Source organism: Pipistrellus kuhlii, unplaced genomic scaffold (assembly GCF_014108245.1).
Source record: "Pipistrellus kuhlii isolate mPipKuh1 unplaced genomic scaffold, mPipKuh1.p scaffold_m20_p_4, whole genome shotgun sequence".
Lineage (NCBI taxonomy): Eukaryota > Metazoa > Chordata > Mammalia > Chiroptera > Vespertilionidae > Pipistrellus > Pipistrellus kuhlii.
In genome coordinates this window covers 15,452,976-15,468,915 of record NW_023425540.1, presented here as the reverse complement: position 1 = coordinate 15,468,915, position 15,940 = coordinate 15,452,976, and the positions used below count along the sequence as shown (strand labels likewise).

General features: G+C 35.4%; 1 non-coding gene across 1 annotated transcript; it reads right to left on the bottom strand.

Annotated features, from left to right (window-relative positions):
• Positions 1-3,703: 3,703 nt before the first annotated feature.
• Positions 3,704-3,774, bottom strand: LOC118703988. The gene has a single exon (XR_004983227.1). It is a non-coding gene; the product is annotated as a small nucleolar RNA SNORD73 (small nucleolar RNA).
• Positions 3,775-15,940: the final 12,166 nt, after the last annotated feature.

Below are 15,940 nucleotides of genomic sequence, written 5' to 3'. Positions count from 1 at the left end.
TGTGCCCATGCCTGCTCTTTGACCTGCATGATAGTTGATATTGTTCACTGATGATCACCTCATCTTCTAGCCAAACAACAGCCTTACTCCTGGAAGTTGGTCCTCCATTATATTAATAGCCTCCACTTCTGCATCAGAAATTTCTCTTAGTGTTTATCTACTTCTATACATGCCCTAAAATGCCTTGTTGTCATCTCTTGATAAGCAATAGATGTAAAATCATCTGTTTCTTCTGAATATTTTGTTTATTTCTGATGCCTGGGACCCATTTGAGGAGCTCAGGATGACTCACAGACCTCGTCTGGAGAGGCTTTGGAAACCTGGTCCCAGATTTCCTCAGAGCAGTAAGCATATTAGGTCTCTGTGATACTGAGTCTTGTCACTGTTAGCAAAGTGCCCGTGCTCCACAAATAATTCTGCATGTTAGGAACTTTATCTCCTAATTCAGCTCTAAATTTATTACTTCCACCTTAAAAATATGCTGATTTGTATCTCTGTGCTTTTACAGTTTATAAGATCTCTTCTGTCTACATATCAAATTTAATTCAGTATTGCCTTCCCAACAAAATAATACCCTGTTTCCACGAAAATAAGACAGTGTCATATTAATTTTTGCTCCCAAAGATGTGCTAGGTCTTATTTTCAGGGGATGTCTTATTTTTTCCATGAAAAAGAATACGGTACACATTTATTGTTAAATGAAAATAAAGGAAATTTATTACCTGTATATGGTACGGTAGTACAGTAGTTGTCAACACAAACCAGACAAACTGTGAATCCTAGAGTATCAAGAATTTACTCATTTATTCATTGACGATCATGTCATCATCTTCTGGAACATCATCATAACAATCCAATTCCTGAATTTCCTGGTGAATTTCTTGTGACTCCATTTCTTTCAGAATCAGTGGACCAAATCTCTCATGTTTAGCCTAGAGGGGCCTTATTTTCAGGGGGATTCCTTATATTTCATTCAGAAGGAAACTTGTAAGTAGGTCTTATTTTAGGAGGATGTCTTATTTTCAGGGAAACACGGTAGTAATAATAATTTTTCAGGTTCTACTAAAAATAATTTCACCTACATAAACCCTTAACTAATTTCTTAGAAATGAGTTCCCTTGGTTGACTTTATTTTACTTGTATTTTCCCATCCCCACCAGAATGTTACTTCCTTGAAGGTGAGTGCCAAGTCTTATCCTATTTCTATACTCTTTTTTTCCCTTTTCTATAAGTATTCCAAAGGCATATGGTAATTATTCAAAAATTTTTAAACAATGAAAGTGATAGAATGAGTACAATATGCTTTAGGTTATATAAGAACAGAATGATTACTAGAAAATTTAACTGAAGAGACTTCAAAATAGATATATTTTTTTTAAAATGGTGCTATTTTAAAAATGCTTTTTTATACAGAGATACACGCCAATGACAATGGGAAGTGTGACTTGGTAAATATGTGAGCTCTTGCTTTAAGTATTAGCAGTAGTTTTTAGATAACTGTCTTTGCCATTAACTTACAGATCATGCTGGTTGTTTCTGGTATGCATAGCAGAAGGTGGATGTGAATCAATGGGAATAGAGAGCATTCTCAGAATGGTTTTAACTTACATAATTGAGGACTTGAACATGAATGAGTCTTAGATCCAGAAGCCATACAGATTTTGTTTTCACTTTGCCAACATGATTGTGAGAAGCTAATGGTGACATCTTTAGTCGTTGTTTTAAGTGCTGGGTGTTTCACTTATGCAGTGTTGAAGGTAAAAAAAAAAAATTTAAGGAAACATGATTCAGAGACTGTTATATTCAAATTTTTTGTCTGTTTGCTTATTTCAAAAGCAGACATAAGTTGCCAAGTTGACATAACTGAAAGGTATTTCTCAGGATGCCAAGCTTTCCTGTCTCCTGGGTTACATATGAGATGAAAATGTTTTCTTTCTGAAATGTCTTTGTGCTTTAAAACCTAGAGACATCAATTGAAAATAGCCTGAAGCTAAGCTAGCTTTGATTGTTCTCTTGACTTGAATGATCTAGTCACTTGGGAAATGATAACTCATATCATGTACAATATGTTTAAAAATGAAATTTGGAAGGAAAAGTTAATATTCTAAACAACACACGTTTTTTTGATAAAATAAATGATCAATCTACTGACTGCTCTGGAATTAGTATTTCATGTTGACTTCCAAGTTAGAAATAATGTTTAATATCAGTAGGCATTGTCATAGTAATCATTTCTATAATAAAGAGCCACGGTGTAACGACCCTTAAGACCAAAGCTCGACCAGACTGGAAGTCAATGCTGGGTTGCTGCCTTCAAACCAGAAGTGCCTCTCTGCAGGGGTCTGCCCTTGCTCCTGTTCTGCAGACTGGAAGCAGCATGTGACTGAGACCTTTCAGTTTCATTTCTGATCTTGGGCTCACCAGGACCAGCCTTGGGGTCTTTGTGATCAACATTGAGAGGTCACATTTCTAGGGCTGTCTCCACTTATGTGGGCTGACCCGTGCAAAAAACACTTAATAAACAGTTCACCCCCAAAAAACAAACAAACAAACAAACAAACAAACAAACAAAAAAGAACCAAATCTGGGTCAACTGTGAGGAGCCAATAGCTGCCTTGGAGGTGGAGCTTTTAATACTGACTGGAATAGAAACTGACCAATCAGAACCAAATTGGCTGGCAGAGGAGGGCAAATGGGAGTCAAATAAAGCCTGAAGGGGAGGGCAGTTGGGAGCAAGATCAGGCTGGCAGGGGAGGGCAGTTGGGAGTGAAATAAGGCCTGCAGGGGAGGGCAGTTAGGGGTGATCAGGAAGGCAGGCAGGTGAGCAGTTAGGAGCCAAAGGTTGCAGATTGTGAGAGGGATGTCCAACTGCCTGTGGGATTGGGCCTAAACCAGCAGTCGCACATCCCCTAAGGGGTCCCAGATTGGAGAGGGAGCAGTCTGGGTTGAGGGAACCCCCCTCTGTACATGAATTTTATGCGCCACATCACTAGTGTTATAGAAAAACTAAGGTTACAAAGCATGAAGTCATCATCTCTGGTCTCAACATTTTGACAGATGACAACACTATCATCTGGAAAAGGTAAGTAATTTTCACCACCCCATATTTTATTTCATATGAACTTTATTGGTTTTACCTAGTACTCATGCCCCCACACTATCATTTCCCAAAGCAAGGTCTTCAGAACATGAATCACAGCAATGTTCTGAGAACCACAATTATAACACTTCTGCAAACTCTAATTTCTCTTCGGTAATACGAAGTGCTGCTTTCATATTTCAGGTAGTGAGAAGTAGAGGAAAGGAGAAAATGTTGAATTAGTTGAACTTTTGATTTCTCAAACTTATCTGACCACCTATCTATTCTCTCTCTCTCTCTCTCTCTCTCTCTCTCTCTCTCTCTCTCTCTATATATATATATATATATATATATATATATATATATATATCCTCTTTTAAAAACTAGTATTGCCTGCTTCTTTCAAATCCATATTGATAAATCTTGGAATACACCATGCTTAAAGGAAATACCTTCAGAAACTGGACAATATTCTCTGATATTTATCCAGTTAATAATTTTCATTATTAATTTAGAAACCAGTACTGCCTTAGTGGGACCCACCTTTGATCATGCAGTATATAGTTTTATTTCTGCAATAGTGTCCAGACATTTTTGGTGAGGTTAGATAGTATTTTTTTTTTTTACATCAGAAAAATGTTTAAGTTTTATCACTGAACATCATTTGGGACCGAAACATTTTGTCATCACTTATTAGATAGTATTTTTTTAAAACTCATAACAATATGTGAATGTATTTCTACATTTTTATTAAAGTTATTTATTTATAATTAAGAACCTTTATATATGTATACATATATACATGTTTGTGTATATATGCATATGTAAGTATGTATTGTGGAACTTTAATATAAAGATAATATGTATAAAAGTTCCACAATGCCTGTTCCCTGGGGATAAAGCACTTCTTTCTACTTCATGATGCTAAAAGGAAAACTTGTATTATGCCTATTCTTACTCAGAATATAGCTTTTGGAGCTTCTCATTAATGTTGATGTTTTATAGCTTCTGCCTACACACTTTGCAGTTGCATGCAGAACACAAATTGAATCAATTCATTTGCACAACTCTTATTAAATACTAGCCTGGGGAAAGTATTCCAGTTGCCTGTCTAGCAATTACTCTGTGACAAACAGCTGAATCATTTTACTTCATCTTAGATGAGCCACATTCACTTTCATAATCTGCTTCATTTGCTGCTATCAAGCCATCTATGCTATTTTGGGGAGCCCTAACTAATAAAAATTTTATATTATTTAAACCTATGTTTTTCAAAATATCTAATTTAATATGGCTTTAATTCAAATAAAATATATTTGTATGATTAATATTTATTAATGTTAGGCAATATGTTATCAAAAACGTGCATTTAATATTGATACTACTTTGACCAGGATATTACAAACATCTTAAATTCAAAGGATAAGTTATTGATGTGAAAGCTGAACATCATGTTATACTCAAACTACAAATATTACAATGTATTTCACTATCCAATTTGGTCACAGATTAATTTATTACAAGTGTTTTCATTCATCAGGTATTACAAAATGTAGTTTTGTGTCTGAAAGACTGAGTCCTAGGATTTGACTCATTTGAAAACATTACTTGACCCTGAGTAGCCTCTGCCATCTTGAGAAAAAAGAAGAAAGTTGGAAGTATCACGTTACCTGATATCATGTTTCCCCGAGAATAAGACATCCTCCGAAAATAAGACTTAGCGCAATTTTGGGAGAAAAAATTAATATAAGACACTGTCCTATTTTCGGGGAAACAGGGTAGCAAACCATAATACAACACTATAGTAATTAAAACAGCACTGGCATAAAAGCAGACATATAGTCAATGAAACAGAATTAAGAGCCCAGAAATAAACCAATGCCTTTATAGTCAATTAACATTTGATGAAGGAAGCAAAACATACAATGGGCCTTCATCCATTATATTCAATAAATGGCGTTGGGAAAATTGTTGCATACATTTTGAAAAGCTAATTCAGATATTTAAAGGAATGATAAAACTGGAAGTAAGTTGAAAAAGAATTTTAATCTCATATTCTCCTATGAATAATATTTTCATCATTATTTTTATAAATACTTCTCTTGACCATTAAAGACACCTTAGTTTAGTGACTTACTATAGTCATCTTTGCAGCCTCTCACCCAAGCAAATAATCTGTCACACTTAAGATTTTACTTAACTAAATCAGGGTAATCCTGCCCTCTGGAATTTCTGAATAGATTTTTTTTGTCTTTAAAATGCCAGAAAAATATTTTCTTCCTCATTATTCTGCATTCAACAAATAACTATTGTATGCTTTCAACATACTGGACATAGAAGAAACACTAGATATACTGCAAAAGAACAAGAAAAATATAACTCCCATCACAGATCTTTTTGTACTCAGTTCAATGTATTATGATTTCTGAATTCTAAAATACTATTAATGAATTTTATAGTCAACTTAATTATAGTGTTTGCAAGTAAGCAACCACTCATATATATATGCACACTGTTTGCAAAATGCCTCTTTCAGAACACTAAAGTGAAAAAACACTTGATTTTGTTAAATTTGGGGAATTGATTATATATCATTTATATATGCCATATTAAAATAGTCCCTATAATATGATTGATGTAAGAAAAAAATAACTCTATGAGCAACTCAATATAACTAAATTCATATGAAAATTGAAAGAGAAATAGTTAGTAAAGATAGATCACAGGCCATTTCACTTCTATTTTATTAAATAAGTTAAATAGAAACATAATTACACTAAATATACTGTATTAGTAACTAAATATTAAATAAAACTATTCTGGAAAGTTTTCCTGATGCCACCACATTTGTTGATATAAGTCAGCTCCCATTAAAATGATGAACACATACAACAATTTGCAGTAAAAACATGAAATTTGAAATGGAAGTGGTTATTTTTATACTAGGCTGAAATTAGTGCAGTTGTTTTAGCAAGAAGTATTTTTTCCTATCATTATGACATTTTTTACAATATACCAATAACAATGCCACAATTTGATATACAAAGTGTGACTCAATGTATTTATGTTGTAAAAATGTGCTACATAAAGTATGTAGATACTTCAGGAGGTATTAATTGAGTTTTGAGATGTAATTATCTGGTGCTTTTTCCACTCAGGTTACCATACATGTTCTGGAGCAGAGCCATTGTAGAACATTTCAATGATTACTTTCAGTTTAGACCATCAGCTTAAGTCCATTTACTGAGTGGTAACATCAGAGCAATTGATTCTTCTAAATCTCTGCCAGTTATATCCAGACCATGTGCATTCAGCTGGGTTATTTTTGGACTTCAACAGGAATTTCTCCACCCTCAACTAAATAGGCTTTGATTTAGAATGAAGTGCACAATTTGAAGGACTGAAATTACTCACCCAGGTAACAAGTGACGCTTCAATAAATTACAGATAGAATTCTATTCTAATAAAGGCCATTAGGTTATGGAAAAATATATAAATTTCCCCCATCCCAACAGCAATCCTCTTGTACCCCCCAGTTTTTGTCATGAGGTAGAAGACTCTCAGAGTTTCTAGAACACTTACCCTCCATAATTACATGTGTATTCCACATAGCGCCATGGCACCAGTTTCTCCTCCTGAGTCCCCTGCAATCTTTGTTTCCCCACTTTACCATTTCAGGGAAGTGGGAGGAGTCGGGTCAAGTCACCAGGAGGGTTCTGGCAATGGGCCTCTGACCTCAGCTGCAGCAGCTCCAGCACTCAGATTTGGCTAGTGCCTTCCCAACTCCTGTTTTTCAAAGAAAGCCAGGTCTTTAGTGTTGAAGGAGGTTTGGAGAGGGAGTTGAAAATCTCTTGATGTATCATAAAAAATTTCATTTTCTTTGGTTCAAATACTTGTGATAAAAATATAACTAATTTAATTAATCACATTTAATCATCCCTTCTTTTGAGATAATACCTGAAGAAACAATAATAGTAATTATAAAAATCCTTTATAATAAAAGGGTAACATACAAATTGACCAAATGGTGGAATGACAGGTAATTTGATGCACACTGACCACCAGGGGGCAGACGCTCCAAGCAGGAGTTGCCCCCCTGGTGGTCAGTGTGTTCCCATAGGGGGAGTGCACCTCAGCTAGAAGGTGCTCATGGCTGGCAAGCATAGCAGAGGTGGCAGGAGCCTCTCCCGCCTCTGTGGCAGTGCTAAGGATGTCTGCTAGCTTAGGCCCGCTCCCAGACATCCCCTGATGGCTCCCGGGCTGATGGACAACCCCCTAACTTCATGAATGTCATGCACTGGGCCTCTAGTAGCTATAATAATAATAGTAATAGTATTAGCTATATTTATTAAATATTATCTATGTACCTTGCACTAGGACAAAATAAAAAATTATGAACTCATCTCACTGATGAAATAATTGAGGCACAGAAATTTTACTGAGCAAGATCACAGAACAAGTAATTTTGGAACTGAAGCAGATTCAGAGCCTCCTGACTCAAAAGCCAGATCTCTTAAGTGCAATATTCCAATTTTCTTCTACTTTATATGTTTTTATTTTGAGGAAGTATTCATTCTGATCTTATTAGGAAATAGGGCCAAAACCGGTTTGGCTCAGTGGAGAGAGTGTCAGCCTGCGAACTGAGGGGTCCCAGGTTCAATTCCGGTCATGGGCATATATAATACATTGGTTTCGGGCACATCCCCAGTGGTGGGTGTGCAGGAGGCAGCTGGTCGATGTTTCTCTCTCATCGATGTTTCTGGCTTTCTATCCTTCTCCCTTCCTCTCTGTAAAAAATCAATAATATATATATATATATATATTTTTTTTTTAAAAAGGAAATAGGTATTAAATTTTGTTGAAAGTATTTTCACCAACTACTGGAATATTCATGTTACTTGTTTTTTATATCTATTAATATGGTGGATTACATTAATGGACTTTCTAAAATGGAAAAGGAGGAGAGAGAAAGAGAAAGGGGACAAACAGAGAGTAAGGAAGATAGAATGCATGTAAAAATATCTTTTACATGAGAATTTTCTCAAATATAGAAGAAAAGGTAGGATAAAAATAATGATTATGAATTCTCAGTGAAGTAATTGACTCTGACAAGGATCCTCAATTCATGCTAAAATAATTGGTGAAAGGCTGTTTGAAAAGAGTTAAGAGGTCTAGAGGTCTGGAGCTTTCATACCAGCTCTCACTTCTTATTTGTCAAAGTAAAGAGATACTTTTTTAATGGAATGGAGTGTTCATAGAAACCATCCAAACCAAGTGACTCAATTGGGGAAAATGACAATATTTACCCATGTAATCATGCAACACAAATTAAACAACACAAGCTCTATTGTATTCTTGACTAAAAAAAAATGAGTTGAAATGTTATCAAATCAAGTGAAAGCCATTAAACAAATCCCAGTAGTGGAAGCTACTAGTAAACAATTAGTCCAGATTATTCAAATGTGTCAATGATCTAAAACAAAACAAGGGGAGGAAATTGCTCTGATTAAAGAAACATGAAAACCCCGTTGCAATATATGATTCTTGAGTTTTTAAACAATCTATAAAGTACATTTTGAGGACAATTAGAAAAATTAGATTACTAATCACTTAGAGAATAAAACTTTCATATATATGTATGTGTTCAGCAAGAGAAAGGGCAAATGAAGAAATATATTAATAATAGGTGAATAGTATATTGGACTGTCTTATATAATTCTTTCAAATTTTCTGTATGTCTAAACTTCTTAATGATAAATTAGAATAAAAAAGTTATCCTATATAATAAAGAGGTAATATTCAAATTGACCATAACTTCAACCCACAAGATGACCACCCCCATGTGGTCAAAGATGGCCACCACCATGTGGACACAAGATGGTCAGCAGGGAATGGCAGTTGGGAGGGACCAGGCCTGCAAGGGAGGACAGTTGGGGGGGGACCAGGCTTGCAGGAGAGGGCAGTTGGGGGGCCTGGTTTGCAGGAAAGGGCAATTAGAGGCAATTGGGCCAGCCAGGGGTGCAGCTAGGCATTAATCATGCTGTCAGGGGCGTGGTTAAGGAGTGATCAGGCTGGCAGGAAGAAGCAGTTAGGGGCTATCAGGCAGGCAGGCAGGCAGGAAAGCAGTTGGTAGCCAGCAGTCCTGGATTGTGAGAGGGATGTCTGATGCCCATTTAAGCCTAATTCTGGTGATTGACATCCCTTGAGGGGTCCCAGATTGGAGAGGGTGCAGGCTGGGCTGAGGGACATACTCATCCATGTATGGATTTCATCTACTGGGACTCTAGTACATATATAAAAGCACATTGTAGCATCTCACCATTCAGTATTGAATCCTACAAATACTCTGTGCTCAGGATAACTGGAAAAGTACAAGTATCAATAGTTCCAGGATGCAATTAATAAAGAACAACAGTAAAAAAAAATAACCATTAAAAGTCTTTCTTTTTTAGATGTGATGGTATTTTAGTAAATATTAAATATTTTCTAAAACCACATGTTTAGATAAATGTTTAAAATTGCCCTAACATTTTGCGTAACTCCTTTCTCTCTTTATTTCCTTGGTCTTAACAATTTTCATTAGTCTCCTCTTTCATTGTTTACTTTAAGAATTTATTATTTCTCCTTTGCCAAAATACTTTAACTACCCCCCACAAAAAAAAAGAAAGAAAAAAAAGAAAAGAAAAAAGATAGCAGTTATCCTCATATGGATTAAAATTTAATATAATATTTTCTATTTTTCAGGAAAGTTATAGTAACTATTACATGTACTAGTAGCTACACTTAAAGGTGGGGCAAAATTCAAATAAAAAACAAACAAACACTTTCAGTCTTATAATGCAACGATAAGGCTCTGAAAGTGATCTGTTTCAGTGCTTTTTACTTCAATAGAATGTTAGCTTTCCATTACACTATTACAGCTTTCATAGTGGGTGGTGTTTAGTTAAAAGTCAGGCCAGAAAATAAAGTATCAAAGAATTTGTATTCATACAAACTTATTTTCTATAGTACTATATTCAGAGAGTGCGTATTAATATGTAGGTGTACATAAATGTATGCAAACCAAAGAGTATAACTTTCAGGGGAATACAATAAGCAAGAGTTTTTTAGTTCTATATTTGCCATCAGGCACTTTTATATGAAAAGTAAATGCTACTTATGGATGGGAAACTCACAGATTGTGGTTGCAAATCAGAGGCAATAGTGTCAGAGAGTAGGGGCTTTTAACTTCTACAATTAATGAGTTGGCAGATATTTTATATTTATTTAAAGATGTTACCCACAATCTGGGTAATAAGAAAGCTTATTATTTATGAAAAACATATATTTTTGACTACATAAATAATTTAGATAAAGAGAATTGGTTATTTATAACAATACTTTATATAGGAAGTATTTAAATAGTATTAAAGCTATCTATAGTCATGTATCTGTATTCTATTGCTGCTGAACAAAACTGTCACATACTTAGAATCGTAAAACAATATAAATATATTAACAGGGTGTCCAAGAGTTTAGATTCCAGACATTGATTAGCTGCATTCTCTCTTGGAGGTCTCACCGGGGGGAAACAATGCTATTCAATAAAGGTTGTAATTTCATTTTGGGCTGAGGACCTTCAAACTTCCTAAGAAAACAGAATTCCAATATATCTATATCTATATCTATATCTATATCTATATCTATATCTATATCTATATCTATATCTATATCTATCTATCTATCTATCTATCTATCTATCTATCTATCTATCTATCATCTAAAAGCCTAAGCAACTGAACAACTGAACAACCTAATGACTAAACCACCAGTTGACTGGTCACTATGATGCGCACTGACCACCAGGGGGCAGCTGCTCAATGCAGAATTGCTCCCTGGTGGTCAGTGTGCTTCCTCTGCCTACCTCCTGTGGCACCTCCCCCATACTGGCCAACCTCCTGTGGCCCTGATTGACCCCGATTGCCAGCCAGGTTGAGGGACCCCACCCGTGCATGAATTTGTACACCAGGCCTCTAGTAATTCAATATTAAAACTATTCATCTAATACCAATTTTGAAAACAAAGCACTTTTAATCGTGTCTCCCCTTCTTTTTAAGGAAGGTCTTGGAAGGAAGGAACATTGAAAGAAGGTATGAGATTTGGGAAATAGAAAATAGGAACTTTCAGAAATGGAAGCAATGGCAAGTCCTTATTTGCCCTTGTATCACAGACCAAGGGAGAGATTAGATCTTCATGAAGATAAATGGTACTAATTTTATATCCAGGCTTCTTGAGCACTTAAAAAGTATCTTGGTGTTTATACGTCATTGGAAGATTTAATAAATTTAAAATTAGAACCATAATAAAGAAACTGGTGGAAAAGGATATTATAAACTTTAGAAAAAGTTTTGTTTTTTTTTAAATTGCATGAGAAAGAAAACTTGTCCTGGCTGGTGTGGCTCAGTTGGTTGGAGCATTAGCCATATACCTAAAGAATGAGGGTTCCATTCCATGGCACATTCCTAGGATAAAGGTTGATATCTGGTCGGGGCATGTATAGAAGGTAGCCAATCAATGTTCTCTCTCACATCAATGTTTCTCTCTTTCTTGCCCTCTCTATAAAAAATAAAAATAAAATAAATCAATAAGTATACCCTCAGGTGATGATTAAAAAAGAAGAAGAAAGAAAGAAAACTTTCTGGACTAGCAGTAAACAATATTTACATATTCACAATAATGGTGTCATTGTGTGTTGATTTAATAAATAACAGCTTATAATACTACTTCATTAAAGGAGGAAATAGAGAGAGTTTATTAAAGCATAAAATATTTATTATCACAGTAAGTCAATTGACACTGTTCAAAATTGATAAATGATGAAATGGTTCTAAACTATACATTAAAAAAAAAAAGAAAAAAGAAAAAGAAAACCGGCATAAATACGAAAGGAAAACAAAAAAATATGTGGGAGTGATTGCTTCAGAGAAACAGTGCTGGGCATTAGAATATGCTCAGTTAAGACAAAATTATTTTTTTAATAAATTTTAATACCATTTAATGTTTATAATACGTGCACTTACTAATTTGTTTAAAAATTAAAAAGAGCCCTATAGAATATCAGGTGGCTCAGTTGGTTGGAATATCATTCTATAAATCAAAACTGTTGTGGGGGTTCAATCCCCTATTGTGGTGCAAAGGGAGGCAACCTATCAATGTTTCTCTCTCAGATGCCTTTCTGTCTGTCTCTCCCTTCCTTTCTTTCTGAAATTATATATATATATACAGTATGTATATATATATATATATATATATATATATATATATATATATATATATATGTTTTAAAAAAAATAAGGAACAACACTATTTTTAGGATTAATATTGAGAATAAAAATTATCCATTAGTTAGTCATTATTTTAAGTAGCATATTTCTTCACTCAAGTACCAGTTACTGAACTCCCATTATATGTGTGTCCTTATGCTAAGCTTTGAAGATAGAAAGATAAATAAGTGAAAGGTTGTGTCAGATTCCCCTTATCTTCAAAGATAATCATTTTCTTGATTTGTCATTTGCTCATTTTATATCCATCTGTTGTTTTCCCACCTTTGAATCTGTAGCTCTTCACTAAGAGACAATATTTATCACCAAACAATGTAAATTCACACATAAAGAAGAACAATCATCACCTTGTCTTCAGCAGACAAGTTTTGAGATTTGAAAGGAGTAGGTATTAATTAGTCTAGCAAGCTGATTTTAAAGAGAAAAATCTGTAACCAGTAAAACTAAAGTGACAAGATTAAGCACATATAACTAGATTATCACTGAATACTTTTGATCGTATAGTGGGAAAATATATATTTACTTAGTATGAGTATACAATTCTTGTTAAAATGACCATATTAGCTTAATGAGCAAATGAGCTTGTAAATGTTACATCACTTAGCCCTTACATTTAAATAATAAAATCATAGTAATATTCTACTATAAGGTAGATAAAAGTTTCAGAATTTGTCTCAGTAACAATAATACTTTTAAAACATTGATTATTGTCAAATAAATTCACTTGATCTCTAATTTGTGGTACTGAAATATAGCAGACAAAAATACTTATTGATATTTGCTGCAAATATTTGGGGTTTATGTATGAGTCAAGTTGTTAATGAATCAACTTATTAAACATAAACTTTCTTGTTTATCTGTATATGAATATTTCAGTTTTTTCTCAAAATATTATAAGTGTAAGAGAAATATTTAAAAAACTGTTTTGAAACGAATAAAAATTTTTCACTTTATATTTTTGAAATTAGGAGAACATCATTAAAAAATATCATAATTAACAAACATGCTATTTATTTAGCTTAAATACCATAAGTGGTCTGAACACCTCATTGCATTGTATGCAATGGAAGAAATTTTAATGAATCTCTGGCAACATACCAGCTAAGGGGTGATAATAATACTAAATATAATAAGCTTGATGATCTATTGATACTTAATCTACCCAAAATATTCCCATTTAAAAAAATGTCATTGACTTAAACAATATAGAATTCACTCCAAACCAATGAATTTATTACAAACTTATGGCTCAGGATCGCTATTCTATTTATAGCAATTTTGAAATGTGAGACAATATGGTCAAAGATATATTTTGCAAACCAGACACAGTTTTGCAGAGAAGTAACCTATGGGTTGTTTGTTATACAACAGTGAACCCATAATTGTCTTTCATTCTGTAATTAATGAGACGCTTCTTTAAAATTCTCTCTCTCTCTCTCTCTCTCTCTCTCTTTCTCTCTCTCTCTCTTCTTTTGAGGATATTCATATATCATATGTGCCTATCAAAACTTAGGCTATTTGTGTTATCCTTAAGAATTGTATAGACCACACATGTCAAACACAAGGCCCGCGGGCCAAATCCGGCCCGCCAGGCCTTGCAATGTGGCCCGCACCGCGCTGTCATCACTGCACTCCACTGCGTTCCATCACAATGACGCACGGTGACATAGGAGGCTTGTGATCTCGCCAGCCGCCTAGATAACAAGTCACGCGAGATTCAGGAGGGGTGACCTATAGTCCTGCATCCAATGTGGTTGTGCGGGTGGCAGAGCAGAGGAGAGAGTGAGTGTGCGGGCATAAAAAATACACAGCAGAAGCTGCCAGTTCCTGGCATAAAGTGCAGGCATAAAAATCGCAACAGAATCTGCTATCTGTACCCAGCCAGGCATTTATTGACTGACTTTTTTTTTCTCCACTCCATCTGCCAAATCAAGCTATCCCTGTGCAGTTTTCAACTTTTTCCTTCTAACGCAGATTTCCAATAAACTACATCTTTTACTGCCAATATTGATCCCAAAATGTCCAGGAAAAGAAAAGTTGACGGTGAAGGCAGACAATTTAATGACAAATGGGAAAATGAATACATGTTTGTGCTTAGAGAGGGCAAACCAGTGTGTATATTGTGTTATGAGACAGTGTCAGTGATGAAAGAGCACAATATACATCGTCATTTTGACACCAAACATAATGTTAAGTATGGCAAATATACTTTGGAAGAAAAGCATAAAATTGTTAATGAACTAAAAGGCAAACTACAATCACAGCAGCAAATGTTTACAAAGGCTACAGCGAAAAATGATGCTGCAGTGAAAGCAAGCTTTATAGTGGCTGAAGAAATTGCCCGTACTTCAAGGTGTTTTTCAGAGGGTGCCTTTTTGAAGCAATGCATGCTAAAAGTGTGTGAGCAAGTATGCCCAGACCAGATACAGAGTTTTCAAAATGTCAGTTTGTCAAGAAACACCATTGCAGATAGAGTTCCAGAACTCTCAGGAAATCTATCATCACAGCTGGCCGAACAGGCATGCAGTTATCTTGCTTTTTCACTTGCTATTGATGAAAGCACAGACAACACTGATACAGCGCAGCTGTCCATCTTTATACATGCTACGAAGACCGACCTCTCTGTCACTGAGGAACTTTTGGATGTAGCTGCCATGCATGGGACGACGACTGGTAGAGATATATTTGAGGCTGTGGAGAAATCTATAAATAATTTTAAATTACCCTGGGAACAGTTGGTGGGGCTAACTACCCATGGCGCACCTTCAATGTGTGGAGAAAAGAAAGGCTTGGTTGGACTAATGAAGGAAAGAATGCAAAAAAGTCACTGTCACACACCCTTGATTACTTATCATTGCATTATCCACCAAGAGGCTATGTGTGGAAAAGTTCTGGACATGAATGACATAATGACCACAGTCATTAAAACTATTAACTTTATACGGGCACGTGGCCTGAATCATCGCCAGTTCCAGCAGTTTTTACAGGAGGTGGGTGCAGAGCATGGAGACGTGCCATACCACACAGAAGTAAGATGGCTGAGCAAGAGCGCAGTCCTCAAAAGATTTTTTGAGCTCAGAGAACAAATTGCTCTTTTCATGGAAAGTAAAGGAAAGCCCTTGCCTGAACTGTCGGATCCTGCCTGGCTATGTGATTTTGCTATGATGTGTGACATATGCGAGCATCTCGCCCAACTGAATCTGAAGCTGCAGGGACGCAAACAAGTCATCACGAAGATGTCTGACATGATCACAGCATTCCAGCGTAAACTTCAACTATGGAAGTCCCAACTGGAACAGGACAATCTTGCCCACTTTCCCGTTTGTTTATCTCAACCACTATTTCTGGTACTTTTCCTTGCAGTTGGCTGGCTACCAAAGTTAGCCGTTTACTAAGTGAATTTGAGCAGCGCTTCTCTGACTTTAGAACACAGCACTCAGGCTTTGACATCTTTGCCAATCCTTTTACAGTTGATGTCAACAATGTGCCCCACCTTCAGATGGAGATAATCGAGCTTCAGTCTGACAGTGGCCTGAAATCA